This window comes from Bison bison, unplaced genomic scaffold, assembly GCF_000754665.1.
Source record: "Bison bison bison isolate TAMUID 2011002044 unplaced genomic scaffold, Bison_UMD1.0 scf7180017864145, whole genome shotgun sequence".
Classification (NCBI taxonomy): Eukaryota; Metazoa; Chordata; class Mammalia; order Artiodactyla; family Bovidae; genus Bison; species Bison bison.
The window spans coordinates 4,858,809-4,872,861 of NW_011494717.1; positions in this window are offsets into that span (position 1 = coordinate 4,858,809).

Consider the following 14,053-nt stretch of genomic DNA (forward strand, 5'->3'; position numbering starts at 1 on the left):
AGACAATATACAGCCTTGACGAACTCCTTTTCCTATTTGGAACCAGTCTGTTGTTCCATGTCCAGTTCTAACTGTTGCTTCCTGACCTGCATACAAATTTCTCAAGAGGCAGGTCAGGTGGTCTGGTATTCCCATCTCTTTCAGAATTTTCCACAGTTTATTGTGATCCACACAGTCAAAGGCTCTGGCATAGTCAATAAAGCAGAAATAGATATTTTTCTGGAACTCTCTTGCTTTTTCCATGATCCAGCTGATGTTGGCAATTTGATCTCTGGTTCCTCTGCCTTTTCTAAAACCAGCATGAACATCAGGAAGTTCACGGTTCACATATTGCTGAAGCCTGGCTTGGAGAATTTTGAGCATTACTTTACTAGCGCGTGAGATGATTATAGGTGTTATGATCAAAACAGTATTGAAGGTTGTTATTGTATCAGTGTTATGTAGGATGGATTAGACTGCTGCTGCTACTGCTAAGTCGTGTCAGTCGTGTCCGACTCTGTGCGACCCCATAGACGGCAGCCCACCAGGTTCCCTGTCCCTGGGATTCTCCAGGCAAGAACACTGGAGTGGGTTGCCATTTCCTTCTCTAATGCATGAAAGTGAAAAGTGAAAAGGAAGTCGCTTAGTCATGTCCAACTCTTCGTGACTCCATGGACTGCAGCCTACCAGGCTCCTCTGCCCATGGGATTTTCCAGGCAAGAGTACTGGAGTGGGGTGCCATTGCCTTCTCCAATGGATTAGACTAGGAAATACTAATTACTAGCAATCCCATTTGGAAAATAGTATTGTGCTTTCAGCATGTGATGAAGGTCAGCTCTGGGAGAAGAACAAAGGAATAAGGAAAAAGGGATTGTAAGAGGTAGTACATCAGGGAAAGAAGTAAGAAGATATAGAAAAACATTAGATTGTGGGGATAAAGGAAAAGAATCTTCAGGAAAGACAGAACCCTGAATTTCAAGAAGTTACCTCCTCTGGGAGGAGGTTAATGGTTTTCCATATGGTTAATCACTACCTTCTCTGGATGCTGACTGTCGTTTGTACATGTTTTTTGTAGAGTGTGCATTGCGGACTTTATCGCTACTTCTTTGCTTATCTTTCCTTGTATTGGATTGTTTTCTTCTTTAGAAAAGATACGTATTCTCAAGAAAGCAGGAAGTGTACTGCTTCCAGGCACAGGTTAGAGGACAGTAGGATAATTATCAGTAGGGACAAGACTTGCCTGGCATCGAGTTGTTTTAAAAGAGGCAAGCTGAAAGACGAGTGTCAAGGGTAAGCCAGGATTTATATATAGCCAATCATTATAATCCAGAAGAAGCACTACCTGCAGATTCAGGGCACGTATGTTTAAGGTCAGTGCTAAAGAATAAGGCTAAAGCCTCAAGTTTAATGACTATCCAGTGTATGGTAGGAAGAAAAACATTAGATTATGTTGCTATGTAATTAGGATGAGAATAAGAGCAATAACATGAAGGCAGAGTATTAAGTAGGAAATTTAGTGAACTCAGAAAGAAGCTGCTAAATATTCATTTCTCCCATTCTCAGTTTGAGGCTCCTCAAAGCAGAATGTTTTTGAATGGTCAGATACTATATCATAATTCTCTCTTCTCTCTCTCATTCCAGTAACTGTGTTAGTTTTTCACTTTTAAGAAAGCAAGATCTCAGACTTTGTGATTAGTCACAATAATTTTTAAAAAAGTAAAAGAAAAGGAAGTACATTTCTTCCCATCTATCCGGTCTATATAGTTTTTCTATATTTATCATTAATATACAAGTTATCTGGAATAGATTACTTACAGTATCAAAACATTATACCTGTCAACTCATCCCTCCAAGCCCTGCCTCCAAAAGATAGGGGGAAAAAAAAAAAAGATAGGGAAAAACAAAGTATTCTCAGGAAAAAAAATAAATCTATCCTGTTTCCATTAAAGATGTTCTTTATTCTACCACCCCTCCTTTATCATTGTTGGGTGTTTATATTCCAGATTTGTCAGGATAAATACAAGCAATTAGACAACATTGGAAGTTACTATAAATGCAAAATCTTTGGATAAATGTCTCTGAATTAGGCTGCTGCTAAGTTGCTTCAGTTGTGTCCGACTCTGTGCGACCCCATAGATGGCAGCCCACCAGGCTCCTCCATCCCCGGGATTCTCCAGGCAAGAACACTACTTTATTTGTATTCAAAAGCCAGCTTTAAACGCCAAAAAGTAAGTTAAAATAGTAATGAAATTATATATATCTGGAGGGAGCCCAACTTGTCAGGTGGTTTTACCGTTTCCCATAGTCCCTGATAAATCATCCCTTCCCTTGTCTTAAAACTCACCCCACAAAGGAGGTGTGGTAGAGACGGCTTTAAAGTGCACAGTATTTCATTACTCTTCTCTTGTCATAGAATTTACCCATCCAGACCCTGATTAAGTGTGTCCTGCATACCACAGCTTTCTCAGCTTTATAATAGGAGGATCAACACATCCACACACTCTCATGAGCTTTAGCTAATTGTTGATTAAATGGCAGGGTCAATATTTGGGAACTATTTCTATCTAAATTTACATCTGCTCTGAGCAAGGGTATTGGTGGTCTTCAGCTATCCAGAGCCTTCTCTCCAGAGAGACTTCACAACACACAGCAGTATCACAGTAGTGAGACTAAGGCAGCTGTGGTCACCATGCCTGTTAACACACAACCATTAAACAAATACAGAACACTAGAGTAGGCAGGCAGAGTATATTAGTATGATCTAATTTACAGAGGGTCTCCGCCTTTTAGAGGTTAATTGTCCAGAATTCATAACAACTTAAAATTAAGTATCAAAAGGAAGGTATACTCAATGTGTAATGAATTTATAAGAAAAAAGAGAATAAAAGGAGCTATTGCTACAGACTAGGAAGTCTTAAAGGAGGAATGGCATTTGAGAGTCACAACTGCTAACAAGAGTTTTTGAACCCTGTGTGAAAATTGATCTCACTTTCTTTTTATTAAAAAATAATTATTTTTATTTTCTAGATTTTTTGGCCACACCACGTGGCATGTGAGATCTTAATTCCCTGACGAGGGATTGAATCTTAACGACTGAGTCACTGGGAAGTTCCCCCAACTGCCCCGTGTGAATTTGAAATCCCAGAGTCTACACTTTTTAATGGGAAAAAAATCACCTTCCTTTTTTTTTTTATTAATCTCACATAAAGATTTCATGAAGAGAATAGAGAGATTTAAAATGCATGTGATAATACACAAAATTCGAAGGAAGTTTATATGCGAAATACACAGAAAGTCATTATACAGATCTAAGTATATATGGCAGTCAGCACCCAAATGTTGTGGGGGCTGAAAGTACAAATAACTGAGTGGATTCTTTTAGAAATCCTTGGATCTTTACCTGGTTGTGAAGGACACACAGAGAGAGAGAGAGAGATGATTACAGTCCCTTACATGGAATATTCCATGTGCTGTCCCCACCTCTGCTCATCAAAGCAGAATACTGGCAGGTATGACCAGCAGCAAAAATTCTGTGGCCACAATCTTCTGTAATCTAGGAGTGCATCTCCAAGCCTCTAGGGTTACTGTACCTGTCAAAGCAAAGGGACCGTGTTTAGGGTTGAACAAATATGCATGTTTTCCTAGAACAATCCTGGTTAATAATACTCCCATTTACTCTCAAAAATGTCCCTCTTTACATGGCTAATTATATGGGCATCTTAACTATACCCTGCTTTTCAAAGGACAAGCAGACGTGGGCCACAGATCCCTGTTTTCCTATGAGCAGAGTTCCAAACAAAGGCATGAGGTTAGAATAGTTGAAGAGAACACGGAAACTGTCTGGAAACTATAGCACAGGCAAAATGCCAGTCTCATGCTCTGCAAATAAAGAGCTGTTATCAATTAAATCTGGCTTTATACTAAATGACATTTTGATATTTGATTATATATATGTACTTCATTATGCTAGGTTTCGAAGAGGCAGAGAAACCAGAGTTCAAATTGCCAACATCTGTTGGCATCATGGAGAAAGCAAGGAAATTCCAGAAAACATCTACTTCTGCTTCACTGACTACACTAAAGCCTTTGACTGTGTGGACCACACAAATTGTGGGAATTCTTAAAGAGATGGGAGTATCAAATCACCTTACTTGTCTCCTGAGAAACCTGTACACGGATCAAGAAGAAACAGAACAAGACATGGGACGACTGACTGGTTCAAAATTGGGAAAGGAGTAGGAGAAGAACTAAAGAACTTCTTGATGATGGTGAAATAGAAGACTGAAAAAATCCAGCTTGTAACTCAACATTAAAAAACTAAGATCATGGCATCTGGTCCTATCACTTCATGGCAAATAGAAGGGACAAAGTTGAAGCAGTGACAGATTATTTTCTTGAGCTCCAAAATCACTGCAGATGGTGACCGCAGCCATGAAATTAAAAGGCACTTGCTCCTTGGAAGGAAAGTTATGACAAAATTAGCATATTAAAAAGCAGACATGTCACTTTGCCAACAAGGTCCCAAAAAGCTATGTTTTTTTTTCAAGCAGACATGCATGGATATAAGAGATGGACCATAAAGAAGGCTGAGTGCTGAAGGATTGATGCTTTCGGATTGTGGTGCTGGAGAAGACACTTGAGAGTCCCTTGGACTGTAAAGAGATCAAACCAGTCAATCTTAAATGAAATCAACCTTGAGTATTCATTGGAAGGACTGATGCTGAAGCTGAAGCTCCAACACTTTGGTCACCTGATGTGAAGAGCTAACTCTTGGGAAAAGACCCTGGTGCTGGTAAAGATCGAAGGCAAAAGGAGAAAGGGTGGCAGAAGATGAAATGATTAGATAGCACCCCAGACTCAGTGGTCATGAATTTTAGCAAACTCCAGGAGATGGTAGCAGACAGAGAAGCCTGGCATGCTACAGTTCATGGGGTCACAAAGAATCAGAAACATCTTAGCGATTGAACAACAACAAGAACAACAACTACGCGTCAGTGGGTTATCCACTCACAAGCTACAATTAGAAGCTTCTGGAAGGCAATGACTTATGTGATATAACTGAGATGATGCAGGTACTTCATAACTTACAAAGAATTCATGACAATTACAGAGAAGGCAATGGCACCCCACTCCAGCACTCTTGCCTGGAAAATCCCATGGACGGAGGAGCCTGGTGGGCTGCAGTCCACGGGGTCTCGAAGAGTCGGATACATCTGTGAGACTTCATTTTCACTTTTGACTTTCATGCATTGGAGAAGGAAATGGCAACCCACTCCAGTGTTCTTGCCTGGAGAATCCCAGGGATGGCAGAGCCTGGTGGGCTGCCGTCTATGGAGTCGCACAGAGTGGGACACGACTGAAGTGACTTAGCAGCAGCAGCATGACAATTATTTCTGCTGATTCTCAATTTTCTGTGAGTAATTCTACTTGTAAGGGTGAAGAAACTGAATCTAGGTTCACTATTGAGCATTAGTTGGTGTTGAATTGGTGTTGTTAGGACTACACCCATCCTAATTCTCATCCCAATCCACCAGCCTGTAGCTATTTTGTTGATAATGGTTATTTTGACAGTAGTCAACAACAGGATGGAAATGCAATGAGAACTAGAGATGTTCTAAATTGTCTCAATAGATTCTTCCCTTGCCAGCTCCAAACCCTCACCCGTGCCCTTTCTCCTGCCAGCCATTTAATCTGACCTAAACAGGATCTCCTTTAACCTGCCTCATACCCTTATGTTTTTCAGGTCCTCACCTCCTCCAGGAAGCCCTCCTTGGTGCCTCAGGTTCACAGGGATTCCTCACTTCTCTAAGGACTCATGCCCTTGACTCATAGAAACACTCATTCTGAAACTCAATTATTGACTATATGACTTTTTTCCCCTAATATCTTTTGAATTCACTGGGGACAGATACTATTCCTGTTTGTTACTACACCCACAACTCCCTTCTACCTGCCCTCCCTCATATCCTAGGCAAGGACTCAGCAAGCACAGTGAACCCAGACACACAAACATCTCAGTCAGAGAATCCGCTTGGGAAGGCCTGGCAGTATTGTCTCTCCAGAGAATTAGGCTCCCCAGTGGGCTGTGAAAAGGTAGAAATCAGGCTCAGGGACCCACCAGCAGAGGCCAGTGCCTTGGTCTGATCCTTTACAGGCCTGAGGACTATAGGGCTTTTGCCCAGGGAAGATGAAGGGAGGCAGGCCTGAACCTATCACCGCACAGAAGCCTCTTTCCCTGAGGCTGAAAAGTGTTAATAACTGTGACAATTTCTGAGTTCTAACGTGTTCCAGTCTGTAACCACCATGCGGACTAAGCCTCATTCCTGTCGCAGGCTGCAGGGTCCATCCTTGTGGAGTTTTTATATTAATCATGACAGGTTCTATCATTTCAACCCTGTTAATTTAACTCATATTATAAAGCATTGGCGAAATCTCAGAGGGAGAGACAGGGGTAGGCATACAATTATTAAAAATCTGTCACACCATTAAAAGACAATGTATGTGTGTATATGCATTTGTGTATATACGCAAATATAAATATTGTAAAGCCTTTTCACTATTTGTTCTATGTTACTCTTTCCCCAGAAATGGTTGTGGCTAAATCCCTAAGACCCTAAAATTTTCACTCAAACTACCTTCACGAAAAGACCTATCCTGATCATTGGACTTAAAATTGTTACCAACTCTCTCTGGACTCTTCTTCTTTACCTTGCTCTTTTTCTAATATCTTATTCAATCTATCTATTTATTCCACATATCATGTATTGTTTGTCCTCTACTGAAATATAAACCATGTGGGTTAAAAACTTTTATTGCTTTTGTTCACTGATGAATCAATCACAAGCATAATAGGGTAGTGTTAGGCACTTAGGTACTCAGTAAATCATTTTATGGATGGGATGGAATGAAAAGAATGAATGAATATTGAATGCTTATCAAACCCTGGGGCTTCCCAGTGGTAAAGAATCTGCCTGCCAATACAAGAGACACAGGCTTGATCCCTGGGTTGAGAAGGTCCCCTGGAGGAGGAAATGAAATCCACTTCAGTATTCTTGCCTGGGAAATCCATGGACAGAGGAGCTTGGTGGGTTATAGTCCATGGGGTAGCAGAGTTGGACATTACTGAGCACACACTCACTAAACTCTGGGTGTTTTTGGAACAAATGGTTCACCTAGAGATAGCACAGCCAGAGTAGGGTCAGGAGACCTCCAAAGACACAGTGCTATTTGGGAACATGCAAATGAGCACAGACTCCTGCTCCCTAAGAATGGATCTCAGAGTCATCTCTGTAACATGGGATCCCATTGGGACTCTTTGCTGTTACAACTATGAGACAATCTAGGGGCATGCTAGTACTACCACGCTCTAAAGACTAAGAATGTGAGAAATCAATCTTGAAAAAAATATACATCAACTCCACCCACCTCCAGTGGACAGAGCATCATGCCATTTTCCCAGCGTTTCTCATAACTCTTTAGCAAGGAAAAGTGTAAAGGAGTAAACACTGACCCTGATATGAAGGTATCTATGGTCAGGACCCACGGGACATTAAAGGAATAATGAGAAAGATGTGAAATGAAGAGATGGTAGGACAAATACATATAATCCAAACATTTACAAAATCTCCAGTGTGATTTAAGTTCTCTTCTGAATACTGGACAGATTTTAAGATGATATACAGTTTGATCCATATATCCAGGAATACAAGGAGTGAATGTAAGTGCATAATTATAATACAATACAATAAAAGCTGCAAATTTATTTTTAATATATATAAATTGCTATGGGAACACAGAGAGAATGGTGAATAATTTTTTCCCATAAATGTAGGGAAAGCTACAGTGACAGGGGAATCCTTCTGGCCTTGAAGGATAAATCAGTTTTTCAGAAGAGGAAGTTAGGCACCTCATGAAGGAAGAAATAAGTGGAGGCAAGGGGCCTGTACTGGGGAAAGGCAAGTCCAATACTTTGCCAAGGGTCTTCCTTTGCTGACAGTCCGATGATTTGTCTGGTTCTTTCCATTTCTCTCCTAAGACATAGAACAATCCTTGCTTCATAAGACACAATTGAGGATAAATAGAGTAAATGCATAAAACAAATGAAAACAATCAGAGTCTAGCCAGATCAATAATCAAAGCTCTTAGCCTATGTCCTTTTTTTTTTTTTTTTAATAGACGTTCTGATGTCTTATAAGACTACCTCTTATAATCTGTGGTTTTATGGGTCTGTGATCTGGTTTTGCCAGTTATGCCCTCTCATTTTGAAGGTGATGACTGGACCCATGATCGGGGTTCATATTGCTGCTCTTGACCCTGGAGTGCCTGGCACAAGTTTGGGCACAGAGTGGTCATTCAGAAAATGATATTGAAGGAGGACAGTTTATAGAGAGGCATTCAGAGAGTCAGACAGACTGCTTGAAGGTTTCCCCTGCCAGATCTTAGTGTGTGATCTTGGACAGCCACTTAATATCTCTATGATTCTGTTGATAAAATAGGAACAAAAGGATTTAGGGCCTAGTGTCACTATAAATAAATAATAGTATGCAAAGTCTTTGAGTAGGGCCTGGCACGAAATAGTACTTGGTAAAAGATGTTGCCATTATTTAGATTTGCTACTGCACTGATTCTCATGATTCCTTGCCTCTACTACTGCTCTGTCCCACCTCTCAGACTGATTTAGCCAATAAAAGTAGCCGAGTACCAGAAGAGAGGAGGCCAAAGTCTTAATCTTGGCTCTGCCCCAAACTACCTGTCTTCTCTAAGGTGAAATAGTTCCCCTCAGAGCTTCAGTTTCTTAGGGGGGTTATGGTGAGGCTCAGATATGTATGACTATAGGGATAAAAGAACTATACACATATTATATGACTCTGGGTTTTCAGTTTCTCCTTGACCCCAAGAGAGACACAGAGTGTCATCAAAATTTCCCCAGGGAACTGGGCTTCTTCACAACAGATGAGTGGATACATGTATATGTATGGCTGAGTCCCTTTGCTGTTCATCTAAAACTATCACAACATTGTTTGTTAATGAGCTATACCCCAATACAAAATAAAAAGTTTTAAAAAAATAACAACTTACACAGCAAAAAAAAAAAGAAAGAAATAGGACACAGAGAAAAATCTAGATTCAGAGATGAGAAACTGATCCTGGGTCCAACAAGACTGTGGAAATTCCATCACCAACCTCCCGCTCCTGTCGTCGTTCAAACGCACCCTAAGCTGAACCGGTGCACCGCTCTGCACTCCTGTGCTCTGCTTGGTTGCTCGGTCATGTCTGATTCTTTCCGACCCCATGGACTGTAGCCCACCAGGCTCCTCTGTTCATGGGGATTCTCCAGGCAAGAATACTGGAGTGGGTTGCCCTGCCCTTCTCCAGGGGATCTTTCCAACCCAGGGATCGAACCCAGGTCTCCCATACTGCAGGCGGATTCTCTCCTGTCTAAACTATGAGGGAAGACCACTCAGCACTCCTGGCACAAGCTGAATGGAGGACAGCTCCCCCCTTGAAGCCAGCTTGACATGATGGGAACATGAAAGTGAAAATTTCTATTTTCCTTTCTACCATGGCACTTAACTTTCTGAACTATAATTGCAGGATTTTCTTATCTATGTTCCCTGCCAGAGGAAGAGCTCACTACAAGACAGACCAAGTATTACTTGTATCTATATTCATAACATCCTGCAAGGCACCTGAGACAATAAATATTTGGTGAATGAATAAAACAAGAAATAAATGGGTAATAGTAGTAGTATCAACAAGAACTAAAAATGACTAATGCCTTTACTATGTTTTACTCTGGGCAAGCTCTGTATAAGTACCACTCAAACATTGTTCCAATTAATCCTCAGTGCAGGATGACAAGGGAGGTACTCCTATCTCTCTTTCACGGACAGGAAAACAAAGGCTCGGGAAGAATAAGAAGCATAAACAAGTTTACACAGTCAGCAATCAGAAAAACCAAGGATCACAGTGATGCCTGCTTGAATCCAAAGCACCGACATTGAGTTGGCTAAAATATTTGCTGGGGTTCTTCCATTGGATCTCATGGAAAATCCTGAACACACTTTTTGGCCAACTCAGTACAACCAGGGCTGAGATATTCGGCATGTGAATAGACTAATCAAAGGCCCCTCTGGCTACAGATCATCTCAAACTGAGCTAAACTTCAATTCCATCATTTTCTCCTTCCAAAACTTTTTTTTTTTTTTTTTCCAGTAAAGCACATATGCTTAACATCTGAAGTCCTAGCTTTCTCAGCACCAAGTCTTTACCCCATTTGGGTTGGCAAGTCTTTGACACAACAATCCCAGTGAAACCACCACTGACAACCACCTCCAGGAGTATAGAACAATAAGGCCAGGAGGAGGGGCAGGAGAACTTTCAGCTCTGAGAAACCGGCACAGGTGCTTTGTTCTTTCAGAAAGAAGGTTCTCCAAAATGTCAGTCTAACTCAATCTTAATTTAACATCACATTGCAAGTCAGAGTTTTACTATAATTAAGGCAAGGCTGTATAATGTCCATTCTGGTGAGAAACATGATTTTCTGTCTAAAGCCTTGTTTGTTAACAGGACTATTAGCTGAAAATCACACAAAAATAAGGCCCTTTAGAACGCTGATGTGTTTGTTAGGTGCCTGATAATTGCAGACATAGGAAACTCTGGGATAAAATAAAACTCCAGTGACATTATGGACACATTTAATTTGGTGACAATTAGTTTGATTAATCCCAAGTGAGAAGCTGAGGGAAGAAAGAAAGAAAGTGAAATGATCCAGTTTTAGGGCACATTTCAGAAAAGACTGATTCAGGAGGATTTACTTGCATAGTCACATTACAATCTGAAAAGGCAATAAATGAAATAAGAATTGCTATTTTGTGGGGCCATTGTTTCCAGTATTTTTTTTATGGGGATTAAACATGGGGAAGGAAACGACAGCCCTGGAAAGTTAAGAATCATGCTATCTCAAAGAATGGCTGCAGAGATGCACTCAGAGAATCAGGAATAAAAGGAGAAAAAGACTCATGATGGAGGTGTGAAGGGCTTCCCAAGTGACACTAGCAGTGAAGAACCCACCTGCCAATGCAGGAGACATAAGAGACACAGGTTCGATCCCTGGGTCGGGAAGATCCCCTGTAGGAGGTCATGGAAATCCACTCCAGTATTCTTGCCTGGAGACTCCAACGGATAAAGGATCCTGGTGGGTATAGTCCACAGGGTCACAGAGAGTCAGACACGATTGAAGTGACTTAGTACACATGAAAGGAGGTGTGAAGATGCAGGGCTGGCTAGAGGTCTCCCCATCCCAGGAACCATAACTACTGAGCATAATGCAGAAAGGGACTCGGTCATCTGGGTCATATCCAGACCACAGAATATGGGTTTCCCAAGGCTCACAGATTTGTTGAAGATGTTTTGACTATCTAAGAGATGGAATGTCCAAAGGCCCCAGAGTCAAGGCAGGTGAAATATAGATAGCTCTAATTAGGAGTGAACCAAGAACTTCCAGATGTTCAAGCTGGTTTTAGAAAAGGCAGAGCTGCCAGAGATCAAATTGCCAGCATCCGTTGGATCCGTTGGAGAAGGAAATAGCAACCTACTCCAGTACCCTTGCCTGGAGAATCCCAGGGACGGAGGAGCCTGGTGGGCTGCCGTCTATGGGGTTGCACAGAGTTGAACATGACTGAAGCGACTTAGCAACAGCAGCAGTTGGATCATAGAAAAAGCAAGAGAATTTCAGAAAACCGTCTACTTCTGATTCAATGACTACACTAAAGTCTTTGTCTGTGTGGATCACAACAAACTGTGGAAAATTCTTCAAGAGATGGGAATACCAGACCACCTTACCTGCCTCCTGAGAAATCTGTATGCAGGTCAAGAAGCAAGTTAGAGCCTATCATGGAACAACAAACTGGTTCCAAATTAGGAAAGGAGTATGTCAAAGATATATATTGTCACCTTGCTTATTTAACTTATATGCAGAGTACATCATGGAAAATGCCAGGCTGGATGAAGCACAAGCTGGAATCAAGATTGTAGGGAGAAATATCAACAACCTCAGATATGCAGATGACACTACCCTTATGGCAGAAAGCAAAGAGGAACTCAAGAGCCTCTTGATGAAAGTGAAAGTGGAGAGTGAAAAAGTTGGCTTAAAGCTCAACATTAAAAAAACTAAGATCATGGCATCGGATTTCATCACTTCATGGCAAATAGATGGGAAAACAAAGCAAACAGTGACAATCTTATATTCTTGGGCTCCAAAATCACTGCAAATGGCGGCTGCAGCCAGGAAATTAAAAGGCACTTTCTCCTTGGAAGAAAAGCTATGACAAACCTAGACAGCAAATTAAGAAGCAGAGACATTACATGGCCAGCAAATCTCCATCTAGTCAAAGCTCTGGTTTCTCCAGTAGTCATGTGTATAGATGTGAGAGCTAGACCATAAAGAAGGCTGAATGCTGAAGAATTGATGCTTTTGAACTGTGGTGTTGGAGAAGACTCTTGAGAGTCCCTTGGACTGCAAGGAGATCAAACCAGTCAATCCTAAAGGAAATCAGTCCTGAATATTCATTGGAAGGACTGATGCTGAAGTTGAAGCTCCAATACTTTGGCCACCTAATGCAAAGAACTGACTCATTAGAAAAGAGCCTGATGCTGGGAAAGATTGAAGGCAGGAGGAGAAGCGGATGACAGAGGATGAGATTGCTGGATAGCTTCACTGACTCAGTGGACATGAGTCTGAGCAAGCTGCAGGAGTTGATGATGGACAGGGACACCTGGCATGCTGCAGTCCATGGGATCACAAAGAATCAGTCACAAATGACTGACTGAACTGAATTGAATAGAAGTGTTACAGAAAAAAGATGGCTAAAAGATAGGGAAAAGCACATACTCAAAGAGGGCTTGCAGGTCACCAGGGATAAAGTCTGATTAAACGAGGAACACACTGAGGTCTCAAAGATGAGCAGTATCAGGACACCAGCTGCCCAACTTAACACAGTTGTGGACTGGAGCTGTGGTTCAAATCAACAGCCCATTATTGATTTATCAGGGGTTGGTATGGGATAATGGCAGAGAATAAAAAACTGAACTACATTTAAGTGGTCCAGATACCAAGGGAACATTTCATGCAAAGATGGGCTCGATAAAGGACAGATATCCTGGAATGTGAAGTCAAGTGGGCCTTAGAAAGCATCACTATGAACAAAGCTAGCAGAGGTGATGGAATTCCAGTTGAGCTATTTCAAATCCTGGTAGATGATGCTGTGAAAGTGCTGCACTCAATATGCCAGCACATTTGGAAAACTCAGCAGTGGCCACAGGACTGGAAAAGGTCAGTTTTCATTCCAATCCCTAAGAAAGGCAATGCCAAAGAATGCTCAAACTACCACACAATTGCACTCATCTCACATGCTAGTAAAGTAATGCTCAAAATTCTCCAAGCCAGCCTTCAGCAATATGTGAACCATGAACTTCCTGATGTTCAAGCTGGTTTTAGAAAAGGCAGAAGAACCAGAGACGAAATTGCCAACATCCGCTGGATCATCAAAAAAGCAGGTGATTCCAGAAAAAATGTCTATTTCTGCTTTATTGACTATGCCAAAGCCTTTGACTGTGTGGATCACAAGAAACTGTGGAAAGTTCTGAAAGAGATGGGAATACCACTGACCACCTGACCTGCCTCTTGAGAAATTTGTATGCAGGTCAGGAAGCAACAGTTAGAACTGGACATGGAACAACAGACTGGTTCCAAATAGGAAAAGGAGTACGTCAAGGCTGTATATTGTCACCCTGCTTATTTAACTTATATGCGGAGTACATCATGGAAAATGCCAGGCTGGATGAAGCACAAGCTGGAATCAAGATTGTAGGGAGAAATATCAACAACCTCAGATATGCAGATGACACTACCCTTATGGCAGAAAGCAAAGAGGAACTCAAGAGCCTCTTGATGAAAGTGAAAGAGGAGAGTGAAAAAGTTGGCTTAAAAGTCAACATTCAGAAAATGAAGATTATGACATCTGGTCCCATCACTTCATGGGAAATAGATGGGGAAACAGTGGAAATAGTGCTG